Raw genomic sequence first — 25,434 nt, forward strand, 5'->3', positions numbered from 1 at the left:
CTGATACCATAACCACATAAAGGCACAACCAAGAAAGAAAATTACAGGCCAATCTCACTCATGAACATCGACGCAAAAATTCTCAACAAAATACTGGCAAACCGAATCCAAGAACACATTAGAAAAATCATCCATTATGATCAAGTGGGCTTCATCCCAGAGATGCAGGGCTGGTTCAACATATGCAATTCTATCAATGTAATCCATCATATAAATAATCTGAAGGAAAGAAACCATATGATCATTTCATTGGATGCTGAAAAAGCATTTGAAAAAATTCAACATCCCTTTATGATAAAGGTGTTGGAGAGATTGGGGATACAAGGATCATACCTAAATATAATAAAAGCAATATACAGCAAGCCGACAGCTAACATCAAATTGAATGGAGAGCAACTCACAGCCATTCCACTAAAATCAGAAACACGACAAGGCTGTCCACTCTCTCCATACCTCTTCAATATAGTGCTTGAAGTTCTAGCAATAGCAATAAGACAACATAAGAGGATCAAGGGGATTCGAATTGGAAAGGATGAAGTTAAACTTTCGTTATTTGCTGACGATATGATAGTGTACATAAGCGACCCCAAAAACTCTACCAAAGAACTCCTAAAAAAAGAACTCCTACAGCTGATAAACACCTTTAGTAATATGGCAGGATACAAGATCAACTCCAAAAAAAGCGGTTGCCCTCCTATACACAAAGGATAAAGAAGTAGAGAGGGAAATCAGAGAAACATCACCTTTCACGATAGCCACAAATAGCATAAAATATCTTGGGGCAACTCTAACCAAGGAAGTGAAAGACCTATTTGACAAAAACTTTAAGTCTTTGAAGAAAGAAATTGAGGAGGATACCAGAAAATGGAAAGACCACCCCTGCTCTTGGATTGGGAGAATCAACATAGTAAAAATGGCAATTCTACCAAAAGCAATCTATAGATTCAATGCAATCCCCATCAAAACCCCGTCAAACTTCTTCACAGACCTTGAGAGAACAATAATCAACTTTATATGGAAAAACAAAAAACCCAGGATAGCCAAAACAATCTTATACAATAAAGGAACTTCTGGAGTCATTACCATCCCTGACTTCAAACTCTATTGCAGAGCTACAGTATTGAAAACAGCTTGGTATTGGCATAACAACAGAGAAGTCGGCCTATGGAATCGAATAGAAGACCCGGATATTAACCAACAAACCTATGAACACCTGATTTTCGACAAGGGAGCTAAAGGTATACAATGGAAGAAGGAAAGCATCTTTAACAAATGGTGCTGGCATAACTGGATGTCAACCTGTAGAAGAATGAAAATAGATCCATATCTATCACCATGCACAAAACTCAAGTCCAAATGGATTAAAGACATCAACATTAATCCGTCCACTTTGAACCTGATAGAAGAGAAAGTGGAATGTAGTCTACAAGATATAGGCACAGGAGACCACTTCCGGTAGAACCCCAGTAGCACAGACAATAAGAGAATCAATGAATATATGGGACCTTCTGAAACTGAGAAGCTTCTGTAAAGCAAAGGACACTGTCAGTAAGACAAAAAGACTACCTTCTGACTGGGAGAAGATCTTCACAAACCCCTCATCAGACAAAGGTCTGATCTCCAAAATATACAAAGAACTCAAGAAACTAGACACTAAAACTCTAATTAACCCAATTAAAAAATGGGGTACTGAACTGAACAGAGAATTCACAACAGATGAACTTCGAATGGCCAAAAGACACTTAAGGTCATGCTCAACCTCCTTAGCGATCAGGGAAATGCAAATCAAAACCACTTTGAGATACCATCTTACACCTGTCAGAATAGCTAAACGCAAAAACACCAATGATAGCCTATGCTGGAGAGGATGTGGAGTGAGGGGAGCTCTCATCCATTGTTGGTGGGAATGCAAACTTGTGCAGCCACTGTGGAAATCAGTGTGGCGGTTTCTCAATCCTGGGAATCAACTCCTTCAGGACCCAGCAATTTCACTCTTGGGAATATACCCAAGTGATGCCCTATCATACTACAAAGGTATTTGTTCAACTATGTTCATAGCTGCACTATTTGTAATAGCCAGAACCTGGAAACAACCTAGGTGCCCCCCCAATAGAAAAATGGTTAAAAAGGGGGTGGAACATATACACATTAGAGTTTTACTCGGCGGTAAAAAACAATGACATCTTGAATTTTGCATGAAAATAGATGGAAATAGAAAACGCTTTACTGAGTGAGGTAACCCAAACCCAAAAAGAGGAATATGGTATGTACTCACTCATAAGTGGATTCTAGCCATAGTTAAAGGTCTTTGAGCCTATAATTCGTGGTCCTAGAGAAGCTAAATAAGAAAATGAACCTGAAGAAAATCATATAGTTATCCTCCTGGATATTAGAAGAACACAAGATTGCCAGGCAAACTTGGGCAGCACGGAGCGGGGGGGGGGGGGGTTGTGGAAGTAAGGGGAGATGGTTAGGGAGAGGGGAGAGGGGGAGGATTGGGGATGGCTTGGGGGAATGGGAGGGGAGAGGGAGGAAGGATGGATATGGGAGCAGGGAAGTATATACTCAACTAAGGGAACCATTTTAGGGTTTGCAAGAGACTTGACTCTAGAGGGCTTCCCAGGCCCAAGGAGAGGTTCCCAGATTGTTCCCTGGTCAGCAGAGGAGAGGAAGCCTGAACTGGCCTTGGCCCATAACCATACTGATGAATATTTTGCATGTGACCATAGAACCTTCTTCTGGCGATGGATGGAGATAGAGACAGAGACGCACATTGGAACACTGGACTTAACTCCCTAGGTCCAAATGAGAAGCAGAGGGAGGGAGAACGTGATCAAGGAAGGCAGAACCAGAGGGAACCTTCATCCGATGATGGATGGAGATAGAGACGGAGACCCACATTGGAGCACTGGACTGAGCCCCCAAGGTCCAAATGAGGAGCAGGAGGGAGAACATGAAAAAGAAAGTCAGGACCGCGAGGGGTGCGTTCACCCACTGATACAAGGGGACTGATCGAATGAGAACTCACCAAGGCCAGCAGGACTGGGACTGAACGAGCATGTGATCAAACCGGATTCTCTGAATGTGGCTGACACGGGGGCTGACTGAGAAGCCATTGACAATGGCACTGGGACTTGTTTCCTCTGCATGTACTGGCTTTTTAGGATCCTGGTCTGTTTGGATGCTCACCTTCCTGGACCTGGAGGGAGGGGGGAGGAACTTGGACTTCCCACAGGGCAGGAAACCCTGACTGCTCTTGGGACTGGAGAGGGAGGAGGAGAGGGAGTGGGAGGAGCGGGAGGGTATTGGGAGGAGGGGAGGAAGTGGAAATTGTTATAACTAAATAAATAAATAAGTAAATTAAAAAAAAATAGTATATTATTTTGTTAGATGTACATTATATTAAACCGTTGAACCAAGGCAAAGCTGAAAACCAGCTGGGCAAACTTTAAACTTTGCCTCTCCAGGTCTGATGTCAAAGCAGTCTTCAGATCTCCAACTCCTGTTAGATGTGTTGCCTGTAACACACATCTTTCCTTTGGGCTGGTTCTACTTCCCATCAGCAGCTCTCCCCAGTATGCATCCCACAGCTCTGGCATCTCCAAAAATTTTGGGGCGTCTCCAAGGCAATCCAGGCTTCAACTTCACAGCTTCATGCAACGACCTCGATAGGCCTCCATTTGGGGACAGCTCTGACACATGTCTGGCCTCATTGGCTTTCCTTAGTCGTGGAGGCAAATTCCAGAACCCCTTTCTTCTATTCTAAACTCTAAAACCAGAACCATGTGGCTGAAGCTGCCAAGTTCTGCTGCTTGCTGGGACTAAAGCATGGCCCCTTTGTTTAGTTACATTTTCACCAGCTTTCTGTTTTCTGTGGTTACCTCCACTGCCTAAGCTTGGTTGTCCTGGAAATTGCTCTGCAGATCAGGCACACCTCAACCTCAGAGATCCACCTGCCTCTAGAGTGCTGGAATTAAAGGCATGCACCATCACATCAAACTCTAAGCTTTTCCTTAATTTCCTGTTTACAACTTAGAAACTTAGCCGGGTGGGACCTTGTCCTGAGGTCACCACTCCCTTTATTCCATTTATTAATCTGTTTATCTCCTTGAACACAGGACTTGGCTCTGTTCTATTTCCTGGTGTTCCTTTTCTCCTCAAATTATACATTTTGTAACTTACACAGCTCAGCTTGCCTCTTTCCTTTTAATATTCATTAGAGTCACCACATGTCAGAGTCTATAGTAGGCTGTTTTGAGATTTCCTCCACCAAGGAAATTAAACCAAAATTCTTCACTTTGGCCTCAGGCAGACTTTTCAGACAAGGACAAAAGGCAGACACACTCTTCACCTAAATATCACAAGAAGGATTTCTAGGCAACATACTAAAATTCTTCTCCTCTGAAACCTCTTGATCCTGGCACTCACAGTCCAAATCATACTCAGTGCCACCGTCTTTCATGCTCCTACTAATTGTAATAGTATACTAGTAATATATACTAACTGTATAACTACTAATTATATATGCTAATTATGTATAATTAGTATATATACTAAATATATACTAATTGTAATAACTACTAGTTAGCCAATTGAGTTTCATTTAAAGTATTCAACTGCTTTTCTAATCCATAGTCCCAAGGTACACATTCCTTCTAACAAAAGCAGGGTCAGGCCTATCACAGCAGCACACCACTCTCCATACCAATTTCTGTCTTAGTTAGGGATTCTATCACCGCAAAGAGATACCATGACCATAGCAACTCTTTCAAAGGAAAACACTTAGTTGGGATGGCTCACTGTAATGAGCCTTTCTTTGTCCCACCAGCCAGAACTCAAATAATGACACATAGACTTCTTATTAATTATGAAAGTTGGGCCTTTACCTTAGGCTTGTTTTTAACTAGCCCTTATGGTTTAAGTTAAGCCATATATTTATCAACCTATGTTCTACAACATGACTTTTACCTCTATCCAATTCTATGTGTCTGACTAGTTGGTTCCACATCTAGCTGGCATCTCTTGCACACTCCGATTATCTCCTCTTCCTCCCTCAACCCAGAAGTCCCACCTGTCTCTCCTGCCTAGATATTTGCCATTTAGCTTTTTATTACACCAACCACAGCCACATATCTTCACACAATGTACAAATATCCCACAACATCTCCCCTTTTGTCTAAATAAAAAGGAAAGGTTTTTAGCTCCAACACAGTAAAGCTATATAAAACAAGAACAATTATCAAGTAATTACACTCACAATATCCAGTCCGTTTGCATTTGGCAAATTCAGAAAAAGTACTGTATTATCTATCCTATCTTGGTGAATCCAAAGTTCTATACCTAACACACTTTTTATCAAAACTTTTATTACCATCATAAAAAATATTTTCTCAACCTTAAAACATCTTAGATAAACAACTTTAGTTGTTAGTTTTTCAAACTTATAAAATTTATATCACTTACGTAATTTTTGCTGAATTTGGTGCAAGGAAAATTGTAACTATAATTATCTCATCTTTAACTTCTTCAGAGACCTAAGAAGGATGTAACATTACCTGTATAAACAGGAAGTCCAGAGTAAACAACTTCCAAAACTATAGAAATGAAGATCTGACTGCCTAGACAATCACCCAAGGTTTGTCTGTAACTTTGGGGCATACATCTTTGGCCCATAGGCCTAGAATATTTGTTATACACTTTTGTGAAACAGGAATTTTGAAGGACTGTGTTACTTTGTCTTGGCAAAGCTTGGCAGCTGCCTTCTCATCCAATTTGTACATCATACTGGCAGCAGTCAAAATAAGGGCAATCAGTTGTCCAAACGGTAGCTTTTCCATGTTGAAAGCAAACTTCTATGGAGGTTTTTCCATGTCCATCCCCTTTTTTGAAGTAAATTGGAACTGTCAGGAACATATGTGTCTCTCACCGCATTGAAAAGGCTTGTGTTGTTAAAACATCTTAAATACCATATTCTGTAGATTTCTGAAGTGTTTGAACACTATATATTTAAAACATATCTGTTTGACCATGATAACATACCAAACATGACTATAAGTTTGATTGTTACAGATGACTATTAACCTGTCTTTCTTTACTAGTCTAAATAACATTCAAGGACTAAAACTTTTCATTACATTTTAAAATGAGCTGCATAGGTACACTACCTTAAACAAGAGTAGAAACATATACACTATAACAAAAAGAACTTTAAATTTGTAACAATATACAAAAATCCATACCAATGTAAAATACTTGAGACTACTGATTGTTGAAAATATACTCAACAATCCACCCTTTAATTCCTTAATTTCTATACTATATCTCCCATTTTTCTCTTCAGAAAGAGATCCCTGAATCTAATCTTTTTTTTCTGAATCTAATCTTTGTTCAGCTTTTTTTTCCTAACCATGACCAATAACAACTTGTAACCAACTCCTAAATGAGGACAGGCATTCATAACCCACTGAATGACTAAAAACCAACCACCCCCACCTCTTGGGAATGTGGATATCATGTTCTCTAGACTACTTCCTGTTATCTTGTGGTAACGGCATCTTTAGGAGACCCTGAGAAAATTGGGGTAATGGTCAAGTCCTAGAAGAGCTAGCTGTATTATTTTTTGTTTAATCTATGTATGATGGGAAAGTGTAGAGCTTATCTGAAGTCTTGGCTAGATAGCTTGTGAGGCTGGACCATCTCAGCCAGCAGCTTGAAGTTGTTCTGGATTCAGAATTTGAAAGAAACTGCAACAGAGGCATTCTGAGAGACTGGATCACCTGGGCCACTTGTCTTCATTGGTCTATGTTCTTTTTTCTGAAAACACAATTTTTTTCTCTGATTTTTTATTACTTTATAAATAATAGGAATCAAAATTTCTACTTCTTCCCCTCCTCCTACTTCCCTCCTACTCCCCCACTTACCCTCTCCCCTTCGCTCTCCAGTCCTAAGAAAGGGCAAAGTACCCTGCCCTGTGGGAAGTCCAAGGCCCTCCCCACTCCATTCAGACTTAGGAAGGTATACATCCAAATAGACTAGGATCCCAAAAAGACAGTACATGCAGTAGAGACAAATTCCAGTGCCATTATCATTGGCTTCTCAGTCTGCCCCCATTGTCAGCCACATTCAGAGAGTCCAGTTTGATTCCATGCTCCTTCAGTCCCAGTCCAGCTGCCTTGGTGAGCTCCCATTGGTGAGCTACCCATCAGGCACACTGTCTCAGTGGGTGGAACAACCCCTCGTGGTCATGACTTCCTTGGTCATAATATCCCTCCTTCTGCTCTTCAACTGGACCTTAGGAGCCCAGTCCAGTACTCCCATGTGAGTCTCTATCTCTATTTCCATCTGTCAGCAGACAAAGGTTCTATGAAGATATTCAAGATAGTCATCAGTCTGACTACGGGATAAGGCCAGTTCAGGCACCCTCACCTACACTGTTCATGGTCCTAGCTGGGGACATTCCTGTGGACATCTGGGACACTCTCTAAAATCAAGCATATTGTGAACCCCACAATGCCTCTCTTAATTAAGATATCTTCATCCCTGCTCCCATATCTGTCCTACCTCCATCTCAACTATCCCACTATCCCAAGTTCTCCCCAATGTTCCCCTTCTCCCTTCTCTCTCCCCCTCACCCCTTCCCCAAGCTCCACCCCAACCCCATGCTCAACTTTCACCTGGTGATCTAGTCTGCTTCCAATTTCCAGGAGGATCTATATATGCTTTTCTTAGGGTCCACCTTATCACTTAGGTACTCTAGGATTGTGAATTAGAAGCTCAGTGTCCTTTGTTTAAGGCTAGAATCCACTAATAAGTGAGTATATACCATATTCATATTTTAGGGTCTGGGTTGTTTCACTCAGGATAGCGTTTTCTATTTCCATCCATTTGCATGCAAAATTCAAGATGTCACTGTTTTTTACCACTGAGTAGGACTCTACTGTGTATATATTCCACACTTTCTTTATCCATTGTTGCATTGAGGGGCATCTGGTTTGCTTACAGGTTATGGCTATTACAAATAATGCCACTATGAATATAGTTGAACAAGTGCTTCTGTAGTATGATTGGGCATCTCTTGGGTATATTCCCAAGAGTAGAATTGCTGGATCCTGAGGTAAGGTTGATTCCCAATTTCCTGAGAAACCGCCGCATGGATTTCCAAAGTTGTTGTAAATGTTTGCATTCCCACCAGCAATGGATGAGTGTTCCCCTTACTTCACATCCTCTCCAGCAAAGGCTATTGTTGGTGTTTTCGATTTTAGCCATTCTGACAGGTGTAAGATGGTATCTCAAAGTGGTTTTGATTTGCATTTCCCTGATCGCTAAGAAAGTTGATCATGATGTTAAGTGTCTCTTGGCCATTTGAACTTCTTCTGTTGAGAATTCTCTGTTCAGTTCAGAGCCCCATTTTTTAATTGGGTTAATTAGAATTTTAAAGTCTAGTTTCTTGAGTTCTTTATATATTTTGGAGATCAGAACTTTGTCTGATGCGGGGTTGGAAAAGATCTTCTCCCATTCAATGGGTTGCCTTTTTGTCTTAATTGACAGTGTCCTTTGCTTTACAGAAGCTTCTCAGTTTCACGAGGTCCCATTTATTCATTGTTGCCCTTATTGACTGTGCTACTGGGCTTATATGTAGTAAGTGGTCTCCTGTGCCCATGTGTTGCAGTCTAGTTCCCACTTTCTCTTCTACCAGGTTCAGTGCAGTCAAATTTATATTGAGGCCTTTAATCCATTTGGACTTGAGTTTTGTGCGTGGTAATAGATACGAATCTAGTTTCATTCTTCTACAGGTTGACATCCAGTTATGCCAGCACCATTTGTTGAAGATGCTTTCCTTCTTCCATTGTATACTTTGAGTTCCTTTGTTGAAAATGAGGTGTTCATAGGTTTGTTGGTTAATATCCGGGTCTTCTATTCGATTCCATAGGTCGACTTCTCTGTTCTTATGCCAGTACCAAGCTGTTTTCAATACTGTAGCTCTGTAATAGAGTTTGAAGTCAGGGATGGTAATGCCTCTAGAAGTTTCTTTATTGTATAGGATTGTTTTGGCTGTCCTGGGTTTTTTGTTTTGCCATATAAACTTGATTATTGTTCTCTCTAGGTCTGTGAAGAATTTTGTTGGGATTTTGATGGGTATTGCATTGAATCTATATTGCTTTTGGTAGAATTGCCATTTTTACTATGTTGATCCTACCCATCCAAGAGCATGGGAGATCCTTATATTTTCTGGTGTCCTCTTCAATTTCTTTCTTCAAAGCCTTAAAGTTCTTGTCAAATAGATCTTTAACTTCCTTGGTTAGAGTTATCCCAAGATACTTTATGCTATTTGTGGCTATCATGAAAGGTGAGTTTCTCTGATTCCCTCTATGCTTCTCTATCCTTTGTGTATAGAAGGGCTAGTGATTTTTTTAAGTTGATCTTGTAACCTGCCACATCACTGAAGGTAGGAGTTCTCTGATAGAGTTTTTGGGGTCACTAATGTACACTATCATGTCATCTGCAAATAACAAAGGTCTAACTTCTTGTTTTCCAATTTAAATCTCCTGGATCTCCTTATGTTGTCTTATTGCTATTGCTCGAACTTCAAGCACTATGTTGAAGAGATATGGAGAGAGTGGAAAGCCTTGTCTTGTTCCTGATCTTAGTGGAATCGTTTTGAGTTTCTCTCCATTTAATTTGATACTAGTTGTTGGCTTGCTATATATTGTCTTTATTATATTTAGGTATGATCCTTATATCCCTAACCTCTCTAAGACCTTTATCATAAAGGGGTATTGAATTTTGTCAAATGCTTTTTCAGCATCTAATGAAATGATCATAAGGTTTTTTCTTTCAGTTTATTTATATGATGGATTACATTGATTTTCATATGTTGAACCAGCCCTGCCTCTCTGGGATGAAGCTTACTTGATCATAATAGATAATTTTTTGATGTGTTCTTGGATTTGCTTTGCAAGAATTTTACTGAGAATTTTTGCATCGATGTTCATGAGTGAGATTGGTCTGTATTCTCTTTCTTTTTTTGGTCTTTGTGTAGTTTTGGTATCAGGGTAACTGTAGCTTCATAAAGAGAGTTTGGCAATGACTCTTCTGTTTCTATTATGTGAAACACATTAAGGAATATAGGTATCAGCTCTTCTTGGAAGTTCTGATAAAATTCTGCATTAAAACCATCTGGTCCTGGGCTTTTTTCGGTTGGGAGGTTTTTATGACAGCTTCTATTTGCTCATGACTTATAGGTCTATTTAAATTGTTCACCTAGTCTTGATTTAATTTTGGTAACTAGTATTTATCTAAAAACAAATCCATTTCTTTTACATTTTCCAACTTTGTGGCATATAAGCTTTTGTAGTAAGACCTAATGATTCTCTGAATTTCCTCAGTGTCTGTTGTTATGTCCCCCTTTTCTTTTCTGATCTTGTTAATTTGCGTGTTTTCTCTTTGCCTTTTGATTAGTTTGGATAAACGTTTGTCAATCTTCTTGACTTCTAAAAGAACCAGCTCTTTGTTTCATTGATTCTTTGGATTGTTTTCTGTGTTTTTATTTTGTTGATTTCAGCCCTCAGTTTGATTATTTCCAGTCTTCTACTCCTCCTAGGTGAGTCTGATTCTTTTTTCTAGAGCTTTTAGCTGTGCTGTTAAGTCTCTAATGAACTTTCTCTATTTTTTTAATGTGGGCACTTAGAGCTATGAACTTTCCTCTTAGCACTGCTTTCATAGTGTCCCATAGGCTTGGGTATGTTGTGTCTTTATTTTCATTAAATTCAAGGAAGACTTTAACTTCTTTCTTTATTTCTTCCCTGTCCCAGGGGTGGTTCAGTAGTTGACTGTTCAGTTTCCATGAGTTTGTAGGCCTTCTGGGGGTAGAATTATTGTTTTGTAAAGAATTTAGCTTTACTAAATGGTTATCTGATAAGACATAGGTGGTTACTAATATTTTTTTGTATCTGTGGAAGTTTGTTTTGTTACCAAGTATGTGATCAGTTTTTGAGAAGGTTCCATGAGGTGCTGAGAAGAAGGTATATTCTTTCGTGTTATTGGTGGAATGTTCTATATATGTTTGTTAAGTGCATTTGATTCATTACCTCCATTAGTTCTCTTATTTCTCTGTTAGGTTTCTGTTTGATTGACCTGTTCATTGGTGAGAGAGAAGTGTTGAAGTCTCCTTCTATTAGTGTGTGGGTTTTGATATGTGCCTTGAGTTATAGTAATGTTTCTTTTACATAAGTGGGTGCTTTTATATTAGGGACATTGATATTCAGGATTGAGACTTCATCCTGATGAATTACTCCTGTTATGAGTATAAAGTGTCCATCTCCATCTCTTCTGATTGATTTTAGTTTGAAGTCAATTTTGTTAGAAATTGGTATAGCCACACCTGCTTGTTTCTTAGGTCCATTTGATTGAAAAACCTTTTCCTAACCTTTACTCTCAGTAAATGTCTGACTTTGTGGTTGAAGTGTGTTTCTTGTAAACAGCAGAATATTGGATCCTGTTTTCGCATCCAATCTCTTAACCTGTGCCTTTTTATAGGTGAATTGAGACCATTGATATTAAGTGTTATTGATGACCAGTAGTTGTTAACTCCAGTTGATTTTTTTTGATGGTAGTTTTTGTGTGTTTCCATTCTTTGAGTTGTTCTGGTAAAGGGTTGTTAGATGTCTGTGTTTTCGTAGGCATTGTTGGATTCCTTGGGTTGTGATTTTCCTTCTATTACTTTCTGTAAGGCTGGATTTGTGGCTATGTATTGTTCAAATTTGTTTTTATCCTGGAATATCTTGTTTTGTCCATTGATGATGAACAAAACCTTGACTGGGTATAATAGTCTGGGCTTGCATCCATGGTCTCTTAGTTTCTGCAATACCTCTATCCAGGACCTTCTGGCTTTCATGGTTTCCATAGAGAAGTCAGGTGTAAGTCTGATAGGTTTACCTTTATAAGTTACTTGACCGTTTTTTGCAGCTCTTAAATATTCTCTTTTTATTCCGTATGTTTTGTGTTTTGATTATTATATGGCGAGGGGATTTTTTTTTGACCCAGTCTATTCGGTGTTCTGTATGCTTTTTGTACCTTCATAGGAATATCGTTCTTTAGGTTGGGAAAGTTTTCTTCCATAATTTTGTTGAACATATTTTCTGGGCCTTTGAGATGTAATTCTTCTTTTCCTTCTACCCCTATTATTCTTGGGTTTGTTCTTTTTAAGGTGTCCCAGATTTCCTGAATGTTTTGTAAAGAGAATTTGTTGGATTTGCTGTTTTCTTTGATCAGTGCATTTATTTTCTCTATAGTGTCTTCAGCATCTGAGATTCTTCTTCTCTTGTATTCTGTTGGTTTTGCTTGTCTCTGTAGTCCCTGTTCATTTACCCAGATTTTTCCATATCCAGCCATCCCTGAGTTTGTGTTTTCTTCATTGCCTCCATTTCAGTTTTAAGTCTTAAACTGTTTCCTTTCCTGTTTGATTGCTTTTTCTTTGTTTTCTTGGGTATCTTTGAGGGATTTATTAATTTCTTCTAACTTTTTCTTTGTCCTTTCTTTTATTTCTTTAAGGGAGTTTTTCACTTCTTGTTTAAGGGTCTCAATCATTTTCATAAGGTTATGTTTAAAGTCAATTTCTTCTACTTCTTCTGGATTAGGGTGTTCAAGTCTTCCTGTTGAGTGTTCGCTGGATTCTGGAAGATTGTTGGAAGAATTCTTGCATTAGTACCTACCCATCTCTTCTTTCAAATAAGGCTAGCAGAGTCTTAACGTCTTGGTCCAATCTTTGCTGTGACTGACTGTGTACTTGAAAGTTTTTCTTGGTCTGCCCTCAGCACTGGAGCTGGCTCTCAGATCCCCTCTGTCCTGAATTAAGCTGTGTTGGGGGAATTCAACCATGCAGATGAAAAGGAGTGCCTAGGGAAGGCTGGAATGTGCTAAAGAAAGCCAGCAGCCAGGAATCACTCCACTGGATGGCCAGAAAAGCTTAGGGTGTTGGAGGTGACCTGTGCTCAGTTCCCCAGGATCATCCAGCCATGGGGCCACTCACTCACCTGTCTGGATCCTCTCAGCACAGAAGCAGGGGCTCTTGTCTGGCTCCAAGGACCTCGCAGACAAAAATGTGGGCTTGGGATGCTGGGTGGAGCAGTACAAGAAGTTCCAGCAGCAGGGACACTCCCACTGGCTCCCCAACTTCTCAGTCCTGGAGCAAGCTGGGTTTGGGGATCCAAGGACCTCACAGATGAAAAGGGGTGCTTGGGGGCAGGCTGGAATGTGCTAAAGAGAGCCAGTAGCTGGGAAACACCCCCCCTGGATGGCCAGAAAAGCTTAGGGAGTTGGAAGGGGCCTGTACTCAGTTTCCCAGTACCATCCAGCTGTGCGACCACTCACTCACCTGTCTGGATCCTCTCAGCACAGGAGCAGAAAAACACAACTTTTTAAATTTATGCATATGGATATATGCATGAAAACAAGTATGGAATAAGTATGTACAAGTCAGTCAAAGGTGTTTTATGTTTGGACAGGCAAAAGACATCTATTAACTTTATAAGCCTGTTTGGACTATATAACCCAACTTCTGTCCATGTCATATGAAAGGATTGCATGTAATAATAAGTTGTGAGGAATCTATAGCCAAGAAGATTTATCATGTCTCCATTCAGCCTCAGAGCTGTTCCCATAATAGACGGATCAGCACATATGTCACCTGTCTGGTAGATTTTCTTTTTTTCTTTTTTCATGCCTGTAGCCAAGATTCAGGAGGTCTCCCACAATCAAATCTGAACCTCATTAATTTTGAAGAGAATCATTACATTTTGTTCCCTGTGGAAGCAAAGGCATAACCTCTCCTCCAATGCAACATGTTTTCTGACTTCCATTTTGAAGTTAAGACATTTCTAAAATATATAGGTGGGTTTAATTTAGCAATTTCCATAATCCACATCTCTCAGCAGATATTGTATTTTATACATTAGTATTTAAAAAATAAAAGTCAACAAAACACCAACAAAATCTAGGCATTCTGTACATTTTCCTTCTCTATGTGACTTATTCTTTTTATATTACTTTATTCTATCTTTATAGACTTTAATATTTTAAACTATTCATTTTTTCTATGAATGTCTATACCCGTTCTTTTCTTTCCTTAACATCTAAGCACATTTTTAAACATAAAGCACCTTTTGAGAAGTTTTCTCTGTCTCAACCTGGCTTTATTTAATACCTGCATGGTGCAGAGAGGTCCTCCCCGCAGCACCTGCAGTGCCCTCTGACAGCTTGAGACAAATCTTTAATTACCATGTAGGCCACCACACAGCTTAGCTTAGTGTAAGAACTGGCAACTGGTTCTAGCCCACATGCAGTGACCAGTAATATATCTCTGTATGCTATGTACTGGCCAGCCTGCAAGACTACAGGACTAGGAAGCCACAACTGACTTTTTGTCCAGAACTTTTCTCAGCTTTCCCAGACCCTATCTCTGAATATTCAAGCCCCATGTTGGTCATTATACAGAGCCAGTCTTTCTGTGTCCTGCTGGTCAGCTTTCAAATAATGTCACAGAGACTTGCTATTCTTTATTAGAGCTTGACCTTTAGCTTAAGCTTGTTTTTAGCTAGCTCTTATACCTTATCACATATTTTCATGAATCTACATCCTACCATGTGGCTTTTATCTCTGTTCTATTCTGTGTGTCTCACTAGTTCCATGTCTGACTGACATCTCTCATGTACCTTAATTATTTCCTCTTCCTCTCTCTGTCTGGAAATTCTGCCTGTCTCTTCTACCTATTACTGTCCATTCAGCTGTTTATTACACATATTAGGATTGTGATATCACAGGAACCCATCTTTACACGTGAACAATTATCCTACAATAGCTCATTTACAATTCAGTCATGGCAGGAAGCATGACAGTGTTCAGAAAGAAATGGTGCTGGAACTGGGAATTCTACATCTTGATGCCAAGGCAACAGGAAGAGGTCTGAGACACTGGATGATATCTTGAGTATATATGAGACTTCAAAGCCCGCCTCAACAGTGACAAATTTCCTCCAATAAGATCACACCTAATCCAACAAGGCCTAATAGTGCCACTCCCTCCCTTGGTAGCCATTTTATTTAAAACCACCACACAACCTTAATGTTCCTCTGCCAAAGAATGGATAAAGAAAATGTGATGCATTTACACAATAGAGCATTGTTCAGCTGTTAAAACAATGACATCATGAAATTTGCAGGCAAATGGTTGGAACTAGAAAAAGATCATTCTGAGTGATGTCCCCCATACTCAGAAAGACAAACATGATATACACTTATACATAAATGAATATTAGCTATAAAGTAAAAGATAACCATTCTACTGTCCAGAGACCCAGAGAGTCTAAGTAACAAGAGGGGACAGAAGGTTCTTCCTGGGGAGAAGAAATAGAATAATTTTAAAGGCTGACTAGAATAGGTAGGGTTGGGAACAAGGGGAATTAAGGGGAGGAAGACTGGAATTAGGGGACACTTGAGGGGAAAGGTGGTAACCTGTATAATGGAAACTGTGAAATCTAGAGTAACCCTAGCAAAGACTGCTAGTAATGGGAGACACAAAGTTCCATCTTCTGTAGCAAGGAAAGACTCAAGTAGAGGGATTGGGACACCAACCCAGACACAAAATCTTTGTCATACAGTTTGTCCTGCCTACAGAGTATTCTGGGATTAGAGACTGGGACAATCCTAATCCAGAGAGACCAGTTCATCTAGCAACTGACAGGAATAGATGCATAGTCCCACAGCCAAACATTATGCAGAGCTTGGGGAGTCTTGCAGAGGAGTAGGAGGAAGGATTGGAGGAATTAGAGAGTTCAGAGACACCATGAGAGCATGGCCCATGAAATCAACTGATCAGGACTCATAGGGATTTCAGAGATCAGAAAGCCTGTAGAAGTCAATTAATATTGCTTTATTAACTTTGAATTTTCTAAATGCTAATGAGAAAGGAACAACAGCTGCAGAGAGACATTGGATAGTAAGAAAAAACTATAGAATTAAATCAGCCAATACACTTTAAAGATGTACTGACCTCAGGAAGGAAACCAGGACATGTGTTACATTGGGGAAGAGATTGTGCTTTTGTTTCCACAGAAGAAAAACTATGGATACCATCAAAATTGATAAGAATTCTATTTTAACAAGAGAAACCTCTTAATTAGAACAGATGATAGTTCATCATGCACCATGGTCATTTAATCTAACCTATAAAACTAATAAAGTTTTTCATTTGATCAGATATAACTTGCAAAAAGAGAATCTCCCCAAAATTAGGGTTCGGGAAGGGTTTTATCTTTGTCTCTACAGGAGAATAAAGGCATTCAGCTAAGGAATCTAAAGATTGCTGGACAAATGAAACATTTGAAGAAAACAGATGAATCATCTAGAAAAAAAATGTCCATGAAAAAGAGTAAATTGGCCAATTAGTATAACACATTTCCAATTTTATAAATCTCAAATTTTATAAAATTTTATAAATCTCAAATGTTTGTTTCTGCTGTTCTTTACAGACATATAAAGCAAATAGTCTTTTTCTAGTTCAAGCACAATTAAAGATTAAAGCTGGCTTTGGAGTTAGAATGTGGCTCTTTCCTTTAATCTCAAGCATGTTTATTAAAGTAAAACTCAAAATCTCTGTCTCATGACAGAAGAGTTACCTAATATGGAAAGAAGAAAAATCAATATTAACAGAATATTTTGTTGCCACTATGTAGCATGAATAATAAAAACTCAGAGACATAAATTCAGGTTCAACCTGAAGGTCAAAAAAGCAAAAAAAGCCAACTACTGACTCTTACCTTAGTCAGAAATGGCAATCCTGCCTCCAGGAATGAGACTGTGTCTATGAGCTGTTTCCTCCCATTTTATACTCCTCTCTAGTTTAGATTAGAAGTGTGCACCATTGAGATTAAAGGTATGTACCACCCATTTATATGGCAAACTAGTGTGGCTACTAGAATTAAAGGTGTGTGTTACCACCTTGTCTGCAAGACTGACCAGTGGGGCTGTTTTATTCTCTGATCTTTAGGCAAACTTTATTTATTAGAATACAAATAAAATATCACTACATTTCCCCTTTTTGTCTAAAGTTAAAAAAAAAGAAGATTATAAATAATATAAGAAAACTATGTGCAATAGGTACAATGACTATATACAATATACACAGGCAATAAATACATCATCAATGTCTAGTCCATTTGTATTTGACAAATACAGAGAAAATACTTTGTATATATAATATCTTGATAAGTCCAAAGTCCTGTACCTAACTTACTTTCTATCATAACTTGTTTTCCGCATCTGATTAATCAAGGAAAACTATAACTATCTAGTCTTCAAATCCCTCAGAGATCTGAGAAGGAAATAGTATTAACTGAGTAAGCAGGAAGTATGAGAAAGTGACTTCCAAAAAATGTAAGAAATTAAAGAAATAACTGACTTCCTAGACAGTCACCCAAAGTTCCTCTGAAACATTGGGGTATCCACCTTTAGTCTACAGACCTAGAATATCTGACAGAATTTCTGTGAAGCAGGATTTTTGAAGAACTGTCCCACCTTGTCTGGGCAAAGTTTGGCAGTCACTCTCTTTTGTGCCCTGCTTGTCCCATTAAGACAGCAAACTGTCAGCAGTTGGTACAAGGGCACTTTCTTACCCAGTGGCTTACCTTTTTCACAAAGAAAGCAAATTCTGTGTGGAGTTTCTTTGATGCCCATTATCTTTTCTGAAGTAGATTGGTGCTGCCAGGAGCAGACATGTCTCATTGTCATTAATAAAAAAGGAAAAAAATCTGTGTTATTAAAACCTATTAAATGCCATATTCTGTAGACTCTGAAGTGTTTGAAGATGACCTGTCTGTTTAAAATATATCTGTCTGACCTTGAAAACATACCTAATGTGACTACAAGTTGAATTATAATAGGTGATTAACTACTAACCTGCATTTTCTTATTATCCTAAACAATTAGTAATAAAATTTTCAAGGACTAGAAATTTGCAGTACATTGTTAAATGAGTTACATAGGCACAATACCTTGAACGAGAGTAAAAATGTATGCACAGTATGTTCTAATAAAATGAATTTCAAATTTATATCAATACACAAAGTTTGTATACAATATATGAAAGTCCAATCCAATGTAAAACATTTAAAACTAGTAGTTGCTTTTTTAAAGTAAATTTAATAATATACCTTTTATCTTATTATATCTATATTCTCCCATTTTCATTTCAGAGTAGATTCAATAATCTACCCTTTTATCCTATCATATGTATAGCCCCCTTTTTTCTTTTCAAAACAAAAACTTTGCTTTGTTTAGCTTTTATCCTGACTATTGCCGGTAAAGACTTGCAATTATCCCCCCAAACAATAACAGATAACCATAATCCATTGAATGACCAAAACTACCCACCCTACCTCTTGGGAATGTGGGTGTTGTATTCTTAAATTTACTTCCTGCTGTCTGGGGCAATGTTACCTTTAGGGGATCCTAAAAAGAAAATTTGGGTTAATTATCAAGTCTTTGGAGAGGTAGCTATATCCGGTTTTTGTCCAGTCTATGCATAACGGAAAAGTGCAGGGCTTGTCTCAAATCCTGACTTCTGTAGTCTGTGAGGCTGAATCATCTCAACTAGCCACCTTGAAATTATTCTGAGCAGTTTGTCCTCCAAAGCTGATCCTTAGGTGGTGTTTTTCAGCTTAGTGATGTTATCATAGTCCTGGAGGAGTCATCATTGTGGGGCTGTCCAGATATAATGAGAATGGTGCCCAGGTGGATAACTGCATCCACAGAAAGCCTGAGAAAGCCTGGGAAAGACTAGAATAAAACATTTTAGTTTTCAGCCACAGCAGTAAAAAAAAACTGTGCTGTTTTAAAATACTGGCTTTCTGGGCCGTCCTGCCAGGGAAAACTCTGACTCTTTCAAGCAGGCTGTCCCGATGGATACAATGTTGCAGCTTGCTTCCTGGCAAGGACCTTGAAAAACCATAGGAGCTTTTGAGTGTTGGTTTCTCCATATTCCTTAGCAAATTAAAGACCCATGTGGTCAGAAAAAGAGAGATACACAGTAAAGAGAGATTCAAAGAGTAAGAAAACCTCTAAATGGTTTACATTGTGTTAAAAATATATACAGGCTAAAGGTTAAAGTTCTCAGAGTAAAAAAAAAAAAAACCAGCAAAGAACGAGTAGCCTGGGAGGCAGAGACAGACAGATCTCTGGGAGTTCAAAGATAGCCTGATTTACAGAGGGAGTTCCAGGACAAAGATATGCAGAGAACCTGTCTCAAAAAGCCAAAAGTTAAAAGTAAAAATAAAAGAAATAGAGGTTAAAATAAAGCCACATAAAGATGGAAAATACACAGAGAATCTTGATACTGTATGCTATTATGCTCTCTTCAAATTGTTTGAACGCTGAGGAAGGAGCAACAGCTACTAAAAGGTATTTGCTTATAGATGCTGCAGAATTAATCCAAAATAGGTATTTTGAAAATACCTTAGCTTCAAAATTGAAGTCAAAAGGTATGTTACTTTGGAGAAGAGATTTTGCTTTTGTTTCCACAGAAAACGAGAGGCTCTGGATTTATTCAGAGTTAAGAAAAATCATCTTTGACCAAGGGAGACCACCTGAGCAATCTCCGGTAGGAACAGATGGCCCAGATGTCTGAGTTCTTCATCCAGAACAGATTCAAGACTGCTGCCTGAGATGATCAAGACTCACAGGATACTTCAGTCAGTACTTGATCATAACTCTAAATTTTCTTTAGGTCCCCATAAGATTATCAGCACCCCCAACCAGCAGGAAGTAGCCTGGAATACTATGCCCACATTCCCAAAAAAATGGACTATGGATATTTTCCTTTGTTGTTTTTTTTTTTTAAAAAAAAAAAAAAAGAGGGGAAAGTGTTGCGGGAGAATTGTCTGTATTCTGTCAATCATGTTTTAAATAAAACGCTGATTGGCCAGACAGGAGGTATAGGTGGGAAAACCAGACAGGAAGTGGAAATGATGCAAGGAGAGCAGGAGAATTCTGGGGAAGGGGATGCTGATTCCTCCCACTCCTGCCCAGAACACCAAAGCAGCAGGATGTGAGCTGCCCCACTGAAAAAGGTACTGAGCCACATGGCTAACATAGATCAGAAAAATGGGTTAATCAAGATGTGAGAGTTAGCCAGTAAGAAGCCTGACCTAATGGGCCAATCAGCTTTATAACTTATAGAGATCTCTTGTGTGATTTTTCTCTGGGACTAAACAGCTGGGGGAACAGGGCAGGACAAGAACCCCAACAAACAAGCAGGCCTGGCCCCTTCATGTTACAGTAATGTATGAAAGAAGAATAAATGTAGAAAAAATGAAACTTGGTAAAGAGATAAATAAATAAATGTCTCTTGTTCTAAATTCTCAGTACTATACTTAGGTCCCAAATACCTGAGTGCAGTCCCACCAGTCTGGAATAAAAACTTTTAATAGACTATAACTGTGTCTGGTGTTCATCTCTGGTGGGCTACCTTGTAACAAGGGGAAGATCTGCTCTTAGCCTACCTGATTCCTGATTCCCTAGCTGGAGAGCTCATGTTTAAGATGCTTCTATTATATCAAGATTCCATTCAACCCCTCAGATGGTCCTTAGTTTTAGCCCACATTCTGTTCCTTACCCTCCTCTTCCCTCCCCTTTCCTGTTTGGTTTTTCTTTTCCAGTCTCACTAAGCTCCTTCCATCTGTAGGATCCTCCTAAAAAGATCCTTCCCTCCCCCAAGTCCCTTACCTCTGTGATTATATGATTTGTAGTCTGATCATGAAGACTTAACAGCTAACACCCACATGTAAGCAAATGTTATCTTTTCCCGTCTGGGTTACCGCACTCAAGATATTTTTCTAGTTTCATCTATTTATCTGAAATTTTCATAATTTCATTCTTTAACAGCTGAATAATATTCCATTGTATAAATGTACCACATTTCCTTGATCTACTCATCTGATGACAAACATCTAGACTCTTTCCAGTTTGTGACTATCATGAATAGAGCAGCAATTAACATGATTGAGCAAGTGTCTCCGTAGTTGATGTGGGAGTTTTTACAGACATGGCACAGAGGGTGGGGACACAGTAGGAACCGGTGTTGGGGGCAGCATGGATTCGGTTTGGCAATGGTGAATGAATAGAGTGAGGAACATTCTGGAGAAGCTTGAGGGGTACAGTAGGAAAAGTATGGGGACAGAGTGTGAGAAAGATAAGAATAACTTGTGGGCAGCCCCTGAAACAAGATGGAGACAGCATGGCCAAGCAGGTTCACAATGGGGTGGTGGCATGATAGACCAGGGGCAGCAATACACTGGGGCAAGGTGAGGATGGTGTGATACAAAGAGGGTCACAGTTAGGGGAAGCTACTGAGGCAGTATAGGGAACACTACGGGGCCATATGGTAACCTAAGACATCACAGGGACAGTGGGGGAGCGGCGCCGACCTTGAAGAGTGTGACGGTGGCACTGTAGCACACGCTGAGCAGGAAGAGGGTGATGAAGATGGTGATGGTCGTCCAGAGCCCGTCCAGTTCCCCGTCCAGGGCCTCAGCACAGTTGTCGTCCAGTTCCAGCTCTGGACAGAGAGGGAGCAGTCAGTGTTTTATTTTTCCAACAAGGGAAAAACTGGAGGCATTTTCCTGTGTGGAAGGTGGGGCATCAGAGAGGCACAGGAGAAAGGACAAGCTAAGTTCGGCTGGTGGACCTATCCTAGGGCCAGCTTTGCTTTCTGCCTTCTCTGGGCTAGCAGCCCTTTCCCTAACTGCTCTTGCTTAGTCCTTGGGTTCAATAGAAACACTGAACTAATAATGTGACCTAGATTGCCCAGGAGTCCTCCCTGTATGTCTTATCCCTCCGTTCTGAGTCTGTTTGGCCTAAGTGAGGGCCTAAAGCCAAACAGAAAGTAGATCTACAGCCTGCCTGACCCTTGGTCACCAACTTCAGAGGGCCACAGTGATGACAGAGCTTGGGCCTGATGATGCCTTGACTGCAGTGAAGGTCCATATAAGGAAGGAGGCCTGTCATCTGTGTAAGGTAGAAGGATAGGCCTTCAGGGACATATTGGTCCTCGGAGACTATGTGTATAGAGATGGGTGAAGGTACCCTCAGAAGATGAGAACTATGTCTGACTATGATGGCCCAAATGTGGATATTGAGGTGGCAGTTGGAGATATTGGAACACCCTACAGGGGTGGCTGTTATATGAGGTGCCTCTGTGAAGACCTAGGCAAGAACACATGTGTACACCTCTGAGCACAGGTATTACACGAACTGAGTGATATTAAGTACACTGGTTCTAATGGGTCAGGCTAAACACCTATGTGTATATCTGGTAGACCCTCTTCTAGGGCAGCCAGAGCACTGGCCTCAATCCCTCTAGGGCACAAAAATGAGTATCTGGTAGATGGGCAGTGTCCGCACTCGTAGACAGCCCTAGCCCATATACCAGAGAGATGAGGCAGAGTGGGCTATGTTGAATGGGTTGGGCTTAATGGTTTGTTGTAGATGCTCCCTGCAGTCACAGGGGCACTGTTGGGCAGAGAAAAACGTCAAGGACAGACGGAAAGAGTCAGAATTTATACGTTCCTTGCATTCCTTTCCTTAGGAGATTACTTGGGGTTGGCCTTGATCAGCATTAACACCTCAGCTGGCTATAGGCAGAACACGGGAGAAAGCCCCTTTGGACCAAACCTCTCCCTCTATTGAGGGATGACCTCAGGCCAGGACAGATGTACACAAATGCTCTGAGTCTGATGATATGGACTTGGACACTAACTAGACCCCCACAGCCACTGGCCTAGGCACATAGATGTAACATTACCTCAGAAAGAACCAAGACACCTTCACTGGGTCCCAGGGCAGTGCTGGGTGATTTATTCATGTGGAGGGAAGGAATACACGGGAATCAGTAGCCTTAGGAATTGGAGGGTTTACTGAGTGCCGCACTCATTGATCCACTGTCTGGGAGAGGGTCTTCTATGTGTGGTGGTCTGTGCATGATCTTGTGTACCACAGAGCACGTAAAAACATTTCCCCCTTGCCTCCTGTTCTTCTCCACTTCCTGTGGAGGAAAAAGGACCCATTAGAGTCCATGAGCAGTGGGGGTGTTCCTGAAGTTCTGCTCTGGTTTTCCATGGCTATGTTATTGCATATCAATGTCTCTGAGATGAAAGTCCATGATCACGCAGGTGAAAAGTGACTTTGATCTTGGTCATCTGTTCCTTGGGTGGAGGCATAGTGTGTTCCTGAAGCATCTGAGCCTTTCCTGTGAGGAGAGAAGTCAGAACAGCAGTCACTGCCAAAGTAAAATCTTTGCCAAGCTCAGTACCCTGGCCCAGGACAGCCCCCATACAGTCCACCTCCCTAGATCCCACCTTTAACTTTAGAAAATATTTTCTCAGTGAGAACTGGGAAGGGTCCACTGTTGATCTTGAATTTGAATTCCTTACCTCTCAGCCAGTCTTGGCACAGGATAAGGAGGGTGCTGACCACATGGAAGGTATTGTTATATTGCTCTTCCCAGACCTGCATCTGAGCCATGTGCACATCATAAACCAGCAGAATTGGCTACCACCATACATGTGATCTTAAGGGTCAGAGAGATCAAGAATGTGTCCTTGGACTTTGGGGGAATGATGAAGATAAATGTCCACCCCTTAGTTCAAGAGTTGGTGAGGAGAGATGGATATGGATCAGGATTTAGGCCACCCCTCAGCATGGGGTACTCTTCCTCATCCTGAATCTAGGCAGCAAGGTTAAGTGATTCATCTGGACACATGGGACACTTGAAGAGCCTAGCTTCAGAAACTCAGATATGGCCTAAGGAAGAGTGAGCATTCATGAGGTCTGTAAGCAAGAAGACAGCAAGAGGAACTTAACCCTGATTTGAGTTCAAGTCGACCTGAACACACTAAAGAATCTGATCACTTATAAGGTGACTGTTAATTGGCAAGTCTTACTTATCTTTAACAGTTTACAATTATAAGCTTTTATAAGATTAGGAGTTTAAAGCTTTATCTCTGTTAAATTTGTGCCTTAAAAATAATAATTTCTGAATTGAAGCTTCTTTTAGTATCAAAATCAAACTTTTAACTCATAAACACAGATCAAAGAAACTGAGAAAATTCCTGATCCTTTTATAATAAACCATAACAGAATATAACAATTTTTATATGACTTAGCTTATTAAAATAGCTTAAGCTTAACAAAGTTAGCAAAGACAAAGAGGCTAGACATATGTCCTTTAGCATGAGTAGACCTTACGTAAGGAGAAACAGTCTCTGAGCCAGTCATTCTCAACCTTCCTAATGCTGCGACCCTTCAACACAGTTCCCCATGCTATGGTGACCTTCCAACCAGAAAGTCATTCTCGTTGCTGTTTCACAACTGCAGTTTTGCCACTGATATGAACTTTAATGCAAGCATCCAACATGCAGGTGGTCCTAGGCTACCCTGCAACCCCTAAAGGGTCATGAGCCATAGGTTGAGATGCTGCTCCAAGCCCTTTGCCAGATTGCTTAGGTCATTGTCTTGCTACATCATAAGAAAGGAACATCCCAGATTCTAGTGGTTAGTGTCTGATGCTCATACTGTGGCCTGAATTTCTAAGCTTTGATTTATTTTTAAATTCATATATTAATAATGTAAAACATTTTATAAACTTAAAAAGTCCCATAGCCTTATGAATCTAAATAGCTTAAAGCTGTTCCTTAAAAATATCCAGTTTTTGCATGTCAACATGTGGCAAAGATCCATATCTATTGCCATTCACAAAGCTCAAGTCCAAATGGATCAAAGACCTCAACATAAATCCAGCCACACTGAACTTCATAGATGTGAAAGTGGGAAGTAGCCTTCAATGCATGGGCACAGGAGACCACTTCCTAAATATAACGTCAGTAGCACAGATACTGAGAGTAACAATAAATAAATGGAACCTCCTGAAACTGACAAGCTTCTAAAAGGCAAAGGACACAGTCAATAAGACAAAACAGCAGCTAACTGAATAGGAAAAATATCTTCACCAAACTCGCATCAGACAGAGGACTGATCTCCAAAATACATAAAGAGCTCAAGAAACTAGACATAAAAATACCAAAGAATCCAATTAAAAATGGGGTATAGATCTAAACAGAGAATTCTCAACAAAAGAATTTTGAATGGCCAAAAGACTCTTAAGGAATTGTTCAACTTAGCCTTCAGGGAAATGCACATCAAAACAACTCTGAGATACCATCTTACACAGGTCAGAATGACTAAGATCAGAAACACCAATGATAGCTTACGCTGGAGAGGATGTGAAGTAAGCGGAACACTTATCCATTGCTGGTGGGAATGCAAATTTGTACAGTCACTTTGGAAATCAGTGTGGCAGTTTCTCAGAAAATTGGGAATCAATATACCTCAA

The 25,434-nt window shown here is 39.9% G+C and overlaps 1 long non-coding RNA gene and 2 gene segments (V, D, J or C); 2 read left to right on the forward strand and 1 right to left on the reverse strand.

Annotated features, from left to right (window-relative positions):
• The window catches only part of LOC125398559 (Ig gamma-1 chain C region secreted form-like), a 135,568-nt gene that overhangs the window by 41,609 nt on the left and 68,525 nt on the right, over positions 1–25,434 (forward strand).
• LOC146892511 (Ig gamma-3 chain C region-like) overlaps positions 1–25,434 on the forward strand; it is a 77,503-nt gene that overhangs the window by 40,835 nt on the left and 11,234 nt on the right.
• Positions 22,870–24,036, reverse strand: LOC125398561 (uncharacterized). Its single transcript, XR_007231455.3, has 2 exons — positions 23,477–24,036; positions 22,870–23,292 (listed from the first exon to the last, which is right to left on the reverse strand). It is a non-coding gene; the product is annotated as an uncharacterized LOC125398561 (long non-coding RNA).

This window comes from Myodes glareolus, chromosome 11 (assembly GCF_982192425.1).
Source record: "Myodes glareolus chromosome 11, mMyoGla1.1, whole genome shotgun sequence".
Classification (NCBI taxonomy): Eukaryota; Metazoa; Chordata; class Mammalia; order Rodentia; family Cricetidae; genus Myodes; species Myodes glareolus.